We start from the raw sequence: 16,592 nt of genomic DNA, 5'->3' as shown, positions 1-16,592 counted from the left end.
ATTGTGACTATATAATGCTTTGTTCAAGAATAAAATTAGTAATCCATCCCATCTATTTCCTTCCTGTTCAAAATTATGACCACTTCCAAATTATCCCTTAAAATTACAACCTATGTATAATTTATAAAATAACCATAACCAGATATACAAACCCAAGAAATCAGGATGATAATTTTTTATGGCTTCTTCCTGCTGAATAGGGGTGAGGAGAAATTCTTTACAGGGGTGAGGAAGGGTAGGAAAATTAGAAAAATTAGTTATAGACTTAAGAAGGATATTTTTAGATCCTGTTATCTAGTCTCTGTGTGCTTAGAAGGCTCAGGGCTTGATTTCTTTATTCTATGTATACTTAAGAACATTTAAATAATTACCACTATACTCCCTTCTATCCTTAAAAACAATTAAATCAAATTTTATTTATTCCTATCCTTTGATTATTTGCTTGTAGGAAGCAGGCTGCATATACCATCTGACTCTGCCTTGGAGCAGCCAACTTGTCTCTTTGTACAGCAGGAGCTCCCAGCATCTCTGAATCGAAGCTCGGAGGCAGCTAGAACCCTGTTAGTATGGCCTCGGTGTAAATGCCCACTGGCAGCTGTGTCCCTTTGTTTTAGTTTCCCAGATTGTGTGGGAACCATGTGACTCAGCTCTGCTCATTGAGAAACTAATTCTCTCCTCCTAAACTATATCATTGTGTGTGTGTGTATTCCATCTGAGACTCTCTAAGAAATTCTTAAAAGTTCTAGCCTACCAAATTGGAATCATCTATAGCAGTGAATAAGTTAAACTACTTTGAGCTCCCTGTAGGTCGCCTTGGCTTGCTCAAAGGCTGGACACTTCTAAACCTTCCCCTAGTTAGCAAACACTCCCCTCAGGTATTATAGAGTTAACATCTTTTAAAATCTATATTTCATCTCTGCTACCCCAGACTCAATCGGGAAAGTGACTACTAGAGTCACTTACCTAAATTCTTACACGGCTGGTCTATCCTATGCCCCTCTTACAAAGAATCAACAATAAAGTTAAAAATAAAAAAAATCTAATCAAATCTTTATTATGTCCACATCAATATTATTTACTGCTTAACCAAGTATGCTATGATTTTCTTTCTTCTGTCGATAATGACTTCTCCATAATGGATTTTTACTTTTCAGTTACTTGATTTTCTTTGTACCTACTATAATTCTGCTACATTTTGCAACAAACTATCAACATATATTCCAATACCAGGATTCTTATTGTTATCTTTCTGTTTTTCTGGAGCCCTCATATACCTGGTGCTGTTGAGTACTGCCACACAACACCACCTGGGGAATCACATGACCTCTGTTGCACCGGATAGTGATTCCTGGATCTTTATTGTTTGCTTTCTTTAGAGTCTCTCGTTTGGTACAGTACCTTCAATGTGACTTCCTAAGGAAAATGTTTGGAAGAACATGTATTGATGGCACATATGCATGTAAAATGCCTTGATTCTGTAGTTCCACTTGGTTAGTGCTCTCATTGGAACGAATAACTGTCCCACAGAACATTTTAAGCATTCCCCAATGCATTCTAAATCTGATAACCTCTAGGAATTTAGATGCTTTTAAAAGAAACTTAATTTTTCAAAAAAGAAACTTAGAAACTTTTCTTGCACTATGTGTAACTCCTCTCTGTCCACTTAAAGGTTTTATTATCTTTTGCTTGCACAAGAATGAAATAAGCTTTTGTTTTCTTTAAATATGTCATTTATTCTGAACATTACCAAACATCTCTTTCAGCCTGGAGTACATCTCTTACTTCTGGGAAATACTCTCATCTTCTTTAATAATTTCCATATGTTTTTCCCTGGGTTTGTAAAATCCCTATTAGTTGCATACTTGACTGTCTGTACTGATGTTATAGTCTATCTCTTCTCCAGGTTTTGGAGATAGGGACCCACAACATACTCCAAGGAAGCCTTGATCTCACTATGCTTCTAAGGCTAGCCTTAAACTAGTAATCCTTATGCCTCAACTTCCCAAGTCCTGTGATTTTTTTCATTTTAAGAAAAACGAACCCTTTAGAAAAGTTTAGAATAGTAGAAAAGTTGCAGAAAGAGCAGAGTTCACAGATACCTTGCACATAGTATCCCCAGTCAATAATCTTATGTCAGTATAGGACTTTTGGTATGATAGAACTTAATATGTTATTGATCTACAGAATCAGTAAGTCAATATTTTATTTATATTGCCTTAGATTTTTCTAATACACATTTTTCTTCTATCCAGGACTCCATTTAGGATACCACACTACATGTAGAAATCTCATCATCTTAAGTTCTTCTTTGCTTGATAGTTTTTTATATTTTCTGGGTTTTAGATGGTCTTTACATCAGAGAACATCAAACAAGTGTTTGCAAAATATTCACCCATTTGATATTTTTTCCCTGTGTCTTAGTGAGGGTTTTACTTCTGTGAGTAGACACCATGACAAGCCTTAAAAGGACAACATTTAACAGAGCTATCTTACAGGTTCAGAGATTCAGTCCATCATCAAGGTGAGAGCAGGGCAGCATCTAGGCAGGCATGATGCAGTCAGAGCTGAGAGTTCTACATCTTCATCTGAAGGCTGCTAGCTCTCAGACAACTGGGATGAGAGTATTAAAGACCACACTCACAATGCCACGCCTATTCCAACAAGGCCACACCTTCCAACAGTGCCACTCCCTGGGCCAAGCATTTACAAACCACCACACCCTGCCACCCATAGTTTGATTAGGGTAACTGGTTCTTTGAAGGCAGATCATAAAGATACAGTACCAGTCTCAGCATATTACAGGAAGGTGCATTCTGAGACCACACGCACATTGTTGATGTGGACAACTGAATTCTGGCTAATGTAATATTTGTCATTTTTTTTCTTTTTAAAGATTTAATTATTTATGTGTCTAAATGTATATGTGCACACACCTGCATGAAGAGCCTGCAAGGGCTAGATGAGGGTGTTTGATCCCCTGAAACTGAAGTTTCAGTTAGCTTTAAGCTGCCCAGTATGGATGTTGCAATCCAAATTCAAGTCCCTTAGAAGAACAATGAGTGTTCTTAGCTACTGAGCCATTTCTTCAGCCCCTTCTTTTTCTTTTTACTGTAAAAAATTGCTCTTTGACAATTTTATATTTTTTGCCCCCCCCCATCTCCCTCTCACCTCCTTCATCTCCCATCTGAGTCTCATTCCTGTATTTTTGTTTATGTGACCCTTCAATTTTAACTAGGACTGTCTGGCTGGCTCCAGGTTTGGAACTATCTGTTGAAGCCAGGTTTTCTGTTCTCAAGCTTTCTTATTTTCTGCCACGATATGATACTCTAACCCATCTTGTATACTTCTTGACACACTCTTAAATTCAGCTGTTTCTCTCTTCATTAGAGAACAGTATAAGACACTAATACCCGTGTACTTTGTGTCCTTACTACCACTGGTATGTTATAGCACCTCGTCCCTTAAAGCAAAATCAGCAAGGGGATAATGTATATGTATACTGATCTGAATACACACACACACACACACACACACACACACACACACACACACTTCCGTGCATATCTACATTCAGCCAACCATGAGTTTATATAGATGTCTTAACTAATCCATCTCATGGATCTCCTTAGCCCTTTCTGTGTATTGGAAGACCCTGCTATTAAGGTCACAGTCCACCATGTCTGGATAAGCTCTACCTTGGTGAAAAATGGAGGACTCCCTTTCTCAGCAGGGCTTTCTCTTCTCTGTTTGACCTTATCTAGCTGATAACCCTACACAAAACTTCCAGCAACTGCTGCATGACTCAGCACGTAAGTCCTGCTCAGCTCTTCCTGCTGTATGATAATTAGGTATGTGTTATGACCAGTCAGCCCTTTCCACCTGTAACCCCAAAATCCTCTGAGAAAAATTATAGATTACAGGTTCAACTTCCCCCCGCTCCTGATAGGAATCTGCCCAGCAGGTTCTTGGAATTCCTCTTCATTTAAGGACTGTAAAACCCAGCTTCTGGCTATTATAAATAAGGCTGCTATAAACATAGTGGAGCATGTGTCCTTGTTATATGTTGGAGCATCTTTTGGATGTATGCCCAGTAGTGAGTCTTCAAGCAGAATTATTTCCAATTTTCTGAGGAACCACCAGATTGATTTCCAAAATGGTTTTAGCAGCTTGCAATCCCACCAGCAGTGGAGGAGTGTTCCTCTTTCTCCACCTCCTCACCAGAATCTGCTATTGCCTTTGTTTTGGATCTTAGCCTTTCTGATTGGTGTGAGGTACAATCTCAGAGTTGATTGATTTGCATTTCCCTATTTACTAAAGATGTTGAACATTTGTTTAGATGCTTCTCAGCCATTCAGTATTCCTCAGTTGAGAACTTTGTTTAGCTCTGTACCCCCTTTTTAATAGGGTTATTTGGTTCCCTGGGGTCTTTTTGAGTTCTTTGTGTATATTGGATATTATTCCTCTATTGGATGTAGGGTTGGTAAAGGTCTTTTCTCCAATCTGTGGGTTGCCATTTTGTTCTATTGACAGTGTTATTTGCCTTACAGAAGCTTTTCAATTTTATGAGGTCCCATTTGTCAATTCTTGATCTTAGCGCATAAGCCACTAGTGTTCTCTGTTCAGTAAAATTTCTTCTGTGTCAATATGTTCAAGATTCGTTCCCACTTTCTCTTCTATTAGATTCAGCATATCTAGTTTTATGTGGAGGTCCTTGATCCACTTGGACTTGAGCTTTGTACAGGGAGACAAGAATGGATCAATTTACATTCTTCTACATACCAACTGCCCATTGAACCAGCACCATTTGTTGAAAATGCTGTCTTTTTTCCATTGAATGGTTCTGGCTTCTTTGTCAACGATCAAGTTGATCATAGGTGTGTGGGTTTATTTCTGTATCTTTAATTCTATTCCGTTGATCTTCCTGCCTGTCTCTGTACCAATACCGTGTGGATTTTATCACTATTGCTCTGTAGTATAGCTTGAGGTCAGGGATGGTGATTCCTCCAGAAGTTCTTTTATTATTGAAAATGCTTTTCACTATCCTGGGTTTTTTGTTATTCTAGATGAATTGGAAAATTGTTCTTTCTCTGTGAGCTGGAATTTGATGGGGATTGCATTGAACCTGTAGGTTGCTTTTAGGTTGCTTTTGCCATTTTTACTATGTTAATTCTGCCAATCCATGAGCATGGGAGATCTTTCCATTTTTCTGAGGTCTTCTTAGATTTTTTTCTTCAGAGACTTGAAGTTCTTGTCATACAGATCTTTCATTTGCTTGGTTAGAGTCACACCAAGATATTTTGTGTTACTTATGACTATTGTGAAGGGTATCATTTCCCTAATTTCTCTCTCAGCCTGTTTATCCTTTCAGTGGAGGAAGGCTACTGATTTGTTTGAGTTAATTTTATATCCAGCCACTTTGCTGAAGTTGTTTATCAGGTGTAGGAGTTCTCTGGTGGAATTTTTGGGGTTGCTTATGTACACTATCATATCATCTTTGAATGGTGATATCTTGACTTCTTCCTTTCCAATTTGCATTCCTTTCACCTCCTTTTGTTGCCTAATTGCTCTGGCTAGGACTTTGAGTACTATATTGAATAGATAAGGGGGAGAGTGGGCAGCCTTGTCTTGTCCCTGATTTTAGTGGGATTGCTTCAAGTTTTTCTCCATTTAGTTTGATGTTTGCTATCTGTTTGCTGTATATTACTTTTATTTTGTTTAGGATCCTGACCTATACCCAGATGTCCCTCAACAGTACATTTACACAATGGAATACTACTCAGCTATTAAAAACAATGACTTCATGAAATTTGCAGGATAATGAGTGGAACTAGAAAATATCATCCTGAGTGAGGTAACCCAGACACAAAAGTACACACATGGTATGATGAGTGGATATTAGCCCAATAGCTCAGAATATCCAGGATACAACCCAGAAACCATATGGAGCTTAAGAAGGAAGACCAAAGTGTAGATGCTTCAATCCAACATAGAACAGGGAACAAAAGGAGGTAGAGGGAGAGAGGGACCTGGGAAGGGGAGAGAAGAGGAAGGGAAAAAGAGGGAGAGGGGCAGGAACAGGTATTGGAAGAGACAGGAGAGAAGTACAGAGGTTCAGGAAATTGAATAGAAATGTGTAGCAGCGGGGGATGGGGAACTGGGGGGAGGTAGTTACTAGAAAGTCTTAGACTCCAGGAAAGGGAGAGGCTCAGAGTACCCTGTGGTGATGACATTAGCTGAAATACCTAATGAAGGGGAGATACAACCTCTAGAGATCACCTCCAGTAGATAGATCCCCAGTTGAGGGATGGGGCCACTCACACATCTCAAAATTTTTAACCCATAAATGTTCCTGTCCAAGGGAAAGTCAGGGACAAAAAATGGAGCAGAGATTGAAGGAAAGGCCTTCCAGAGACTGCCACACCTAGGGATCTATCCCATCTGCAGACACCATACCCCCACACTATTGCTGATGCCAAGAGTCACTTGCTGATAGGAGCCTGGTATGGCTGTTTGCTGAGAGGTTCTGCCAACACCTGACCAATACAGATACTCATAGCCACCCAGTGGACTGAGCCCAGGGACCCCAATGGAAGAGCTAGGGGAAGGACTGAAGGAGCTGAAGGGGATTGCAACTTCATAGGAAGAACAATATCAACTAACTGAACCACCCAGAGTTCCCAGGGATTAAACCACCAACCAAAGAGTATACATGGAAGCAGTCATTGCTAGCATTCTGTCTAAGCTCCATTGCACAGTTACCTGGTAACAGCCAGATAGGCCTGACCCACTATAAAAGACGCTGCTTGCCCCTTCCTCGCTCTCATGCCCTGCCTTATTGGTCTCTTTGCCTTCTTGCTCCCACTCTGTCCTCTCCTCCCTTCTTCCCTGCCTCCACGTGCTCATGGCTAGCCTCTACTCCTTTACTTCTCTACTTTCTCTCTCTGCCTCTACTACCTTCTTAACCCCCCTCCCCATTCCCTGAATAAACTCTATTCTATATTATACTGTGGCTGGTCCCTCTGGGGGAAGGGATGCCTTGGCATGGGCCTGCTGAGACACCCTCTTCCCCCATACCTCACCACACACACACAGAACATATCTTTCCTCTCTTTATCTTTTTATAAACACATCAGTTATGGCTCCGGATACAAATGTAGCAGAGGTCTTTTCTGACATCATTGGGAGGGAAGGCCCTTGGTCCTGTGGAGATTTGATGCTCCAGAGTAGGGGGATGCTAGAACAGTGAGGTGGAAGTGGGTGGGTGGGTGGAGGAGCACCCTCATAGAGCCAAAAGGGAGGGGAGAGAGGGGGATGGGTTGGAGGGGTAACCAGGAACCGGGATATCATTTGAAATGTAAACGAGTAAAATGACTTTAAAAAAACCCTGTAAAACCATATATATGAGTAATAAAAATTAATTTATGAAAATTTGAAAGAACCAGAGGAAGAATTAACCTCTTTATTGATTGTCCAGTGCAAAGTGATCAACCCTGAAACCATACACAGAAGATCTATATAGCCCTTGTTAACTCAGAATAAAGTTATGATGTCCTGCTGAAGCTGAACCAGGAAGTCAGTCTTTAGGTACTCACCCCGTCAGAACCTCATCCCCTACTTCTCCACCCTTCTTCCTCACTGCTAGAGGCTCACAGTCCCCAGGGAGAAGGAAGGCCACACCTATGCTTTGTAAATTCTACTCCAACACTTAGAAACTTAATTGTTCAATTCTAGGGTATATGTATAGTAGAATTTTTTTAACCTGTCCCTGTGGGAAACGATGTGATCAATGACGCATGTATGCTTATTTTTTGCTATGAGTTTTATAGGCTGCTTTTATTGATGAACGTTCTTATGTTTCACCTCCATGCTCTTCAGTGTGTGTCTCATAGTTGGGTTCTCCCAAAATATAAGATTCCTTTGCTAGGATCCCCCAATCTACTGACTATTTTAATTTAAAATGTTTTAAATTGAGATATGTGGGTCCCCACACTCTTGTGGGCCATTGGTCGGTTCAGTCCAGGAGGGTGGTGTGAGCAGAGATGTTGAACAGGAGGTTCGGAAGCCCTGTGAGTACGCATGGTAAATAAACCCCACTGGGACCCGCACTCAGTGCCAGATCAACTTTACTTAAGGTCATTGAAGGGTGATAAAGTTTTGGGAGCCTGAGGGTAGGGACATCCAGGATGGGCAAAGGTGATTGACTGGTGCTTAGGATACCTGAAATGCCTCATTAGCATTCGGAAACATTTTGGGAACCCCACGTGCTGGCTGAACAGATTTTGTCAAGAGAAAGGAAATTGATCCTATAAGCTAACTGAAGCTATGTGACATTCCTCAGGTAGAGGCAAGTGTGGGAGCTTAGAATTCCTCAGACAAGGTCAGAGAAAGAGAAACTCGGCTAAAGTAGGGAGTCCTCCACTATGCAAGCCAGAAGGCTATCTGGTCACTGGTAGACCTTCCCGCAGAAATATAATTATTTCACTTTTCCTTCTCCCTTCCCTCCCTCTCGCTCCTCCTCGCTACCTCTCTCCACCCTCTCTGATGCTCCCCCCATTCTCACGCACATAGTCAGTCTCTTTTCCTTCGGTTATGATTATCACGTTCATATGTATGTACATATGTATGCACAAATACATAAAAATACAACACGTTGTACCATTTGTGTTGTTTTTGTGTGTATGGTTTCAGGATTGATCACTGCACTGGACAATCAGAAAAGGGGCTTATCCATGGGAGAGGCTAATTCTCACTCTGGCCCTTTAAATTTTGCACACATTAAGTTTTATTACTTGTTCTCTAGGGTTTCACAGCTCTTTTTAAAAAAAATTGTTCTATTTATTTACATTCCAAATGTTGCCCGCTTTCCTAGTCCCCCCTACAAGAGTTCTCCATCCCATCCTTCCTCCCTTTTGCCTCTGAGAGGGTGTTCTCCCCCCCACTCCTCCCCCCCCCGAGCTCACCCCCCCCCCCCCCCCTGGGCATCAACTCTCTATAGGATTAGGCTCATCTTCTCCCACTTTGGCCAGACAAGGCAGTTCTCTGCCACATATATTCAGGGAGCCGCTTGAACCAGCCCATGTATACTCTTTGATTGGTGGCTTAGTCTCTGGGAGCCCCCAGGGATCTGGGTTGGTTGATACTGTTGGTCTTCCTATGGAGTTGCCACCTCATTAATTCCTTCAGTCCTTCCCCTAACTCTTCCATAGGGGTCCCTGACCTCAGTCCAATGGTTGGCTGTAAGTATCTGCATCTGTCTCAGTCAGGTGCTGGAAGAATCTCTTAGAGAACAGCCACGCTAGGCTCCTGTCTTCAAGCACAACATGGCATCAGTAATAGTGTCAGGGTTTGGTGCCTGCCCATTGGGTGGGCTGGTCACTGGCTGGCCTTTCCATTAATCTCTGCTCCATGGTTTTACAGCTCTGAAAAATGATATTCTGTCATGTTACTATCATAAGGTATAATTGTTTCACCATCAATGTGACCCTCTCTGTTTGACTCATTTAACATTTCGTCACTCTGAATCATGACGACTGCTCAACTGTGTTTTTCTGAAAACTGAGTTGTGAAGTGTGCAGCTGTTTAAATAGGCTCCCTTTACTTAGAGCTATGCGTTTAGGATTCACTTTGGATGGCTCTATGGCTCATCTCGTCATAACTCTGAAGAATTCCAATATGACTGGAGTTTGTTTACTCATTTCCGTGTTAGGAACAGCTTGGACACTTCCATCTTTGGTGATTATGAATACAGTTTCTCTGAACACTCATGCGTGGTGTTTTTGTGAACTGGCTTTCAAACAAGTTTGGGTGAATGAGGCATAAATTGAGAGCACAGCTGTTGACCTGTCTGTTGAGAAGCTGCCAACAATCTCAACAGCAATGAGTGACTTCCTATTGCTTAATATTGTCACCAGCACCCAGCGATGTCAGTGTACTGGATTTGAGATACTTTAGTGGATTTGTCCTGACTTCTGCTTGTTGTTTTAGTTACAATCTTTCTATAGAAAAGTAAGGTCAGCTGTAGCCTTCCCAGCCTTGAGCAGGCCTTTCTCAGCCTTGAGCAGGCCTTTCCCAGCCTTGAGCAGGCTGAATAGACTTGAGTGCTTGCCACTAGGGACCTTATTGGCCTGGATAGAGTCATCTGCCACAGGAACTTAGATTTGGCTGCCTTGCTTTGCAACATACTCCAGCTGAAACAAAGGATGGGATCTGTGGGCTTCCCCTTTATAAATGCTATGCTTATTATTAAACTTGGAGCCTTGATCAGAATCTGACTGGGCTTCATTCTTCTCTTGCCTCCCCCTTCATTTCCAGCCCCCCTTTCAGGTAAACCGTAGGCCATTGGACTGCTATAGTCAGCCATCTTTTCAGTGACTGCTCCACCCACACCCCCGTCCATCTGCCACTTCATTGATGAGATGCTTGCTCGGATCTCTGGAGTTTTCATATTTGTTCACAATTGAGTTTAAGTGTGATTTATGCTATTTTGGATATGGTCCTTTATCACATAACTAGCTTGTAACTTTCTATATTTTTCTTCCATCAATGTTGCTTTTGTTCATTGATTATCAGTAAATTATGGGTCCCATCAATTTTCCTCTGTGTTTTCTTTTAGATTTTTATAGGTTTGTGTGTGTGTGTGTGTATCTTTAGATTTGTTTTTGTGTTAGTATTTTTATAAGGTATAAAGTCTGTCTCCTTTTCTATATATAAAAATGTCACCATCTTCTGCATAATTTCTGGAAAACATTACTCTTTCTTCATTCAATGTCTTCATATTTCAACACTTAGCTCCATTTATCAGACTGCAACAAAAGAGTCTGTTCTTCCTGGGAGTGGATATCCTTGATAAAAATAAATTTCCTGACTGTGATTCTGTTTGTACCTCTGAGCCTGTAGTCACCTCTACTGTTTTAATTGCAAATAACCATCTGAACCCAGGTTTGAATCAGTTCTGTTGTAGACCTGGAGCCATATAAATTGGAAGTGTGGTACTTGAGAACAGAGAACAATTTTGGGAAACTGCAAATGTTCATAGTTGTCCACTGCTCCCATGAGTATTTCATAATGGATTCATTTTACTTATTATAATTATCTTGACTTTTTGGACTATTGGCGTAGTCTTGGTTGAAGAGCAGAAAGGGCAGAAGGGAACTCAAAATCGGTGGGTGGGAATATAAATTAATCTAGCCACTATGGAAATCAGTACGGAGGTCCTTAAAGTTAAAACAGAATTTTTTCTTATTTACATAGCTATATAAAATCATGTGTATGTGTGATGAAGCAGAAGTAAGACTGCCTACGAGAGAAAAAGGCATTGCTCTGAGGTGCAAGGGGACGAGGGGGATAGAGTGTAACTGGATAGATAGTCTCACTCTACAGCGTAATGTGTATGAAAATATTCTTAGGTAACATGGTATTACAGACAATGAGTGTATACAATAAAAATGTACAAAGGATTCTCATTTTTGACCATTTGTATTATCCTTCTTTTCAATGAAATAAAGTATTACTTAAATATCATTTTTAATCTTTCTGAATCTATTATACTAGTTTTTAGTTTGTTTTTTATTTTAAAATTATGTTATTAGAACAAGTTTTAAAATATTTATCCATTATTTCCATGCCATTAGTAAAAACTATTGCAAGTGTTCACAAGTGTGCAATTATGTGTGGAGGCCAGAGGTCAATTTCTAGTATCTTACTGTTGGCAGTCAGGCACATCCGTGGACAGCTAGAAGTGACTTCATGACAATCAGGCACATCCATGGACAGCTAGAAGTGACTTCACGACAATCAGGAGTCTTTACAGCCAGCTCTCCAGTGGGCGACGAGACACTGCCCAAGACATGACAGTGTCGCTCCTGTGTCTGTCCCTTTGCACAGGCACCATGACCCCTGTCGCATGTCCCTTTGCGGATGTGTCATGGGCCTGATGAAAACCTCGTTCTTCCTGCCTTCTTCTCTCTTCTCTCCTCCCTTTCCCAGAGGCTGCCTCTGTTTCCCCCTCCCAATAAATCTCCCACATGTGACCTGCTGCATGGTGTGATTTGTTTGGGGCTCGCCGCTTACTTCTAACACTTTCTCTCCACCTAATTTTTTTGAGACAATGTTTCTCACTGAACCTGGAGCTTGCCTCTTTGGCTAACCGGGCCAACAAGCTCCATTCTCAGTCCTGGGAGTAACCGATATACTGTTACACCCAGCTTCCCATAGGTTCTGGGGATCTGAATTCAGTTTCTATGCTTGTGTAGCAAACTCTTTACTCATTGGGCCACATCTGCAACCCCAGCTGTCCTGTATTTTACACTGTATTTTAGTGAAGAGTTGAGTGAACCTCAGACCAGAAGTTGTGTGACAGACGCATGCTCACATCACCCTTTTCTGTCACCCACTTCCCGAAGAGTTTCCTGTTGAATCCACTCTAGAAACAACCACAGATGCAAGTTAGCCGGGGGCTAACTAATTATCTAAATCATAATTTCCAAGGCTGGTTGGAGAACCGGACCATCTGCATCAAGCAATCCCTTTAAACTGCAAAACGTGCCATGGCTCTCAGAGTGTTGGAATAAGTATGACTGCCACAGATCAAGACAGGTACAGGGTCACGGACAGTTATTTTCAGTTCTTCCTGAAACAGGACCTGGATAGCAGAGGCATTGAGACCAACAGCTGACAAATGGCCTGCATGAAACTACACGGCTTCTGTACAGCAAAGGATACCATCATCCCAGGAGGAGTCCACCTACAGAATGGGGAATAAAATCTTTACCAACTATACACCCATTTTAAAAATTGGATTGTTTGGGGTTTTATGTTTAGGTTTTTTTTTTTAATTATTTTTGTATATTCTAGATACTAATCCTCTGTCAGATGTGTATCTGGTAAAGGCGGTTTCCCACTCTGTAGGCTGCCTCTGTCCAGATCACTTTTTCAAAATTCTGTGAAGCTGCATTGAATGTTGATTGTGTTGAACCTTTAAGTTGCTTTTTGTGGATGACCAGTTTCACTTTTTCACACTGCTCTGACCAAATACCTGGCAAGAGGCAGCTTGCCAGATGACAGATTTATTTGGTCTTAAAATTCAGGGAGTTATGGCCTATCATGAGAGTCAAGACATGGCAGCAGAAGTCTGAGGCAGCTAGCCTTGGATCTGTAGTTAGGATGCAGAGAGCAGACAGGAAGTGTGGTCAGCCATGTCAAACCCCAAGATCAGGTCTCCAGAAAGTCACTCACCCACTAATGGTTCATTCTAAAATCATGTGGCCAGTGCTGGGGACCAACTGTACAAATAAATGAGCCAATGGAAGACATGTTACATTCAATCCACAACAGCAGCCTTTTAGCATCCTTCATGATCAGAAACATCTTCTCAAATAAAATCTGAGAGAAAACGTCTACATATAAACTTATACAGTGGGACCACTTTAACCAATGGCCACAGCTTGTCCCACGTTGAGTCTACATTCACTTCAGCACTCCAAAGAATGTGAAAACTGCTATGGGGACATGCTGTACTGGTCTATGTCCAAGAATGCACATGTGCTAGCACAAGCCTGGATGGATGGGGGTTGTCAGGCAACAGCAAAGAAGGGCTCTTTGTTAGCCTGTGGTTGGACAGGGGCAGTGTGAAATGAAGTGGGAGATGAATGAAAGGGCCCTGAGGTCTGGGATATTTCTCATGGGAGCTGGCACTGGGGACCTTCATCCCACCAAAGGACCCAGTACACAGTTGCGCTATACTCAAGGACAAGTGCTTCATCCCACCTACCTCTGCAAAGGCATGTCCCATTCAGGCTGCCCCCCTGATGAGCACATCCTCTTTTTTCTTTTTCCATCTGGTACAAAGGCTTTATCTTCCAACTGATTCACCAGTGAGTCCTATAGCACGTCAGCATTGGGTCATACTTTAAAGAAAGTTTGCAAATTCATTTCCAAGAATTGACAAATCTTATTCAGGATTACGATAGTGTCACAGGCAAGAAGAATCATTTATTTAGGAACTACTTAAGAGAATCCATGATTTCCTTTTTCTAGATGGATCCAAGGCTCAAAACCCTGCCAACACCCCCCCCCCCCCCCACAAAAAAAAACCTCTAATAAGGGCTTAGGGAATACAGCAGCTCAAGTGCTTGGATTCAACTTCCAGTGCTATGGCAGAAAAATCTGAAGAGGAACTGCCATAAATATAGACTGAAATCTCCACTCTTGGAACGATCACTATCTTAATACACATTTGCAACTTTTCGAGTTACCAAATTTTACCTCTTAGCAAATTCGGCATAGTGTCGGACAGGTGACACTGCTTGGCTCTCTCTGTAAGCAGTTGCTGCTGTGGTTGTGGTATCGGTTGTCTTAAAGACACTTTTGAAATTTCTTTTTAAGTTTTAAATTTCCAGGAGATTTTATCCTTTGAACCTATACCCAGTGCCTCTGTTAACAGCACAGGAAACCACAGTAATTCTATTAGAGCCAGTGATTCAATTCTGAGTTATCAGTTTTCCAATCTATAGCTAAATAACCTTGGACCATCTGACTAGCAAGGGCACAGGGTTCGAGGGAAGAGTGAGGAGCGGTGAGATACTGGATGCATTGGATGCATCCTAAATATTGCTAACTGCCCTTTCTTGAGGCCAACCATAGGGGGCAGTTTCTGTGTTCTAGAAGGCTGGGCAAGGGTGGAGGAAACAAACTGGGGCCTAAGGGAGAAGAATAACAGAAAGCTAGGCAGCCTGGCTTTCAGACTAAGATGTGCTAGAATAGGAGGAAGCACGGTAGTGACTGGGGAATGAAGAACAAACATGGATTGTGTGAAGCATCCACACAAGGCCTTCATAGATGCCAGGCCCCATGCCCACACATCCTTTAAAGAGGAGATCTGATTGCTCTGAGGCAGCTAGGACACAGACATCCCACAGAGACATTACCCTGTGCTCTAGTGCCCTTGAGCTCTGTCATCCCACTGCCCAGAAGACTACCTACCTGATAGGTCCTTAGTCAAGATTTGTGATCTTTGCCAATGATGCTCAGAACCTGTGGTTGTGGTTTTGCTCCCAGGAAGAAGAGAAAGATGAAGAAACTATAGAAAACACTGCTGGAGAACTGACAGATTCCCCTGCCACTGGTACACCCCCCTCCCACCATCCTCTTATTGCCTCTAACCAGTGAGGGGGCTATAAACCCTGGTCTCATCCACCAAAAGTAGAGATTCAAAATTCCAATCCAATTTCAGGAAACAGTTATTATCAGAGAGACCCCAAAGCTGAAGGCACAAGCGTGGTCACAGAAGGACTAACAGGTAAAGCTCCCAGGAATATCTAGGGCACACAGACCTATTCTAACACAGGGCAAGAACCAAGGCTGTAAGAAGCAAGGCAAGGGGAAGACGAGCAGTGTGAGTCACACTGTGGCTGTTTGGCGAGGCTGCCTATTCCGGCTCAGGATTTAGGTTCTGTTGTCTCAGGTACACACACCCCTCTGTGTGCTGCTCTGTGTGCTGCAAACAGCCTCACCAGTGTGGTCTCCAGCTTGTGTAACAATGCTCAATCAAACAGGCCCTGACAGGCAGGCCCAGACACGTTGTCCATTTTCTGTTGCTGTAACAGAATACCTAACACTGGGAAATTTGCAAAGAAAATAGGTTTATTTTGGCTTATGGTTTTGGATGCTGGGAAGTTCAAGATCAGTCAGGTGTGTAAGGCTAAGTCCTCATGCACATTCCTAACAAGGGGAGGTAGGGGTGGGGCAGCAGGAAGCAGAAGGGCAAGGAGAAGAGACAAAACACGAGGGGTAGGCTTTACTTTATAAAGCCTACCCTCTCATTCCCTAAGCCAACCTGAGAGTGAGAACTCATCCATTATTTCTGAGGGCCCAGCCTCCATGATCTCCCATGAGAAACCATCTCCCAATACTGAACATTGAAGAATAAAGCTTCAACATGAGTTTTGATGTGGACAAGACATGTTTGAACTATAGCATGCCTATAGCATGCCCAGGCAGAATAAGGAGAATTAACAAAAGAGCCACTTTTAACAGGCTGGGTTGGGTTAAAGGAACCAGGAGGGTGAAACACAGGGAGCAGGGTGGGTCCACAGAGCACAGTTCTAGAGAGAAGCTGTCTAATAGTAACTGGGGTTTGGTAGAAGTTCATGGACAACCAGAAGAGACCTAGCAATAGGAGGATGTTATGGTTTGAGTATGATTTGTCCCCCACAGGCTTATGAGCTCAAACTCCAACTGATAGTGCTATTATGGAATCTCTAGGAGGTGGAGCGTACCTAAAGCAGGTAGGTCGTGGTGGGGAGTTGTTTCTTGGGGATATATCATCCCTGGCTCCCTCCCGTTATGCCCTTGCTTCTTCCTGGTCCAGCCTCCAAGTGACTTGTAGTTCCCTTACTCTTCCACTAGCACAGGCAGAGATGCCTCCTCCTGCAGTTGTTTCTCTTGGGTCTTTTGTCACAGTTGTGAGAATAGCAGCTTAATACAGATCCCAGGAAATGAAACCCCAACCTTACTCTCACTGGGTGTTTCCCAAGAGCTGCTGCTATTTAGCTGGAGTCCACAATGAGAAGAGAGACATGTAGAGCAGACCTTCA

The sequence above is a fragment of the Grammomys surdaster genome, unplaced genomic scaffold, assembly GCF_004785775.1.
Source record: "Grammomys surdaster isolate TR1022 unplaced genomic scaffold, NIH_TR_1.0 141, whole genome shotgun sequence".
In the NCBI taxonomy this organism is placed as follows: Eukaryota; Metazoa; Chordata; class Mammalia; order Rodentia; family Muridae; genus Grammomys; species Grammomys surdaster.
The sequence above is the reverse complement of the archived record's forward strand: the minus strand, read 5'-3'. Positions refer to the sequence as shown.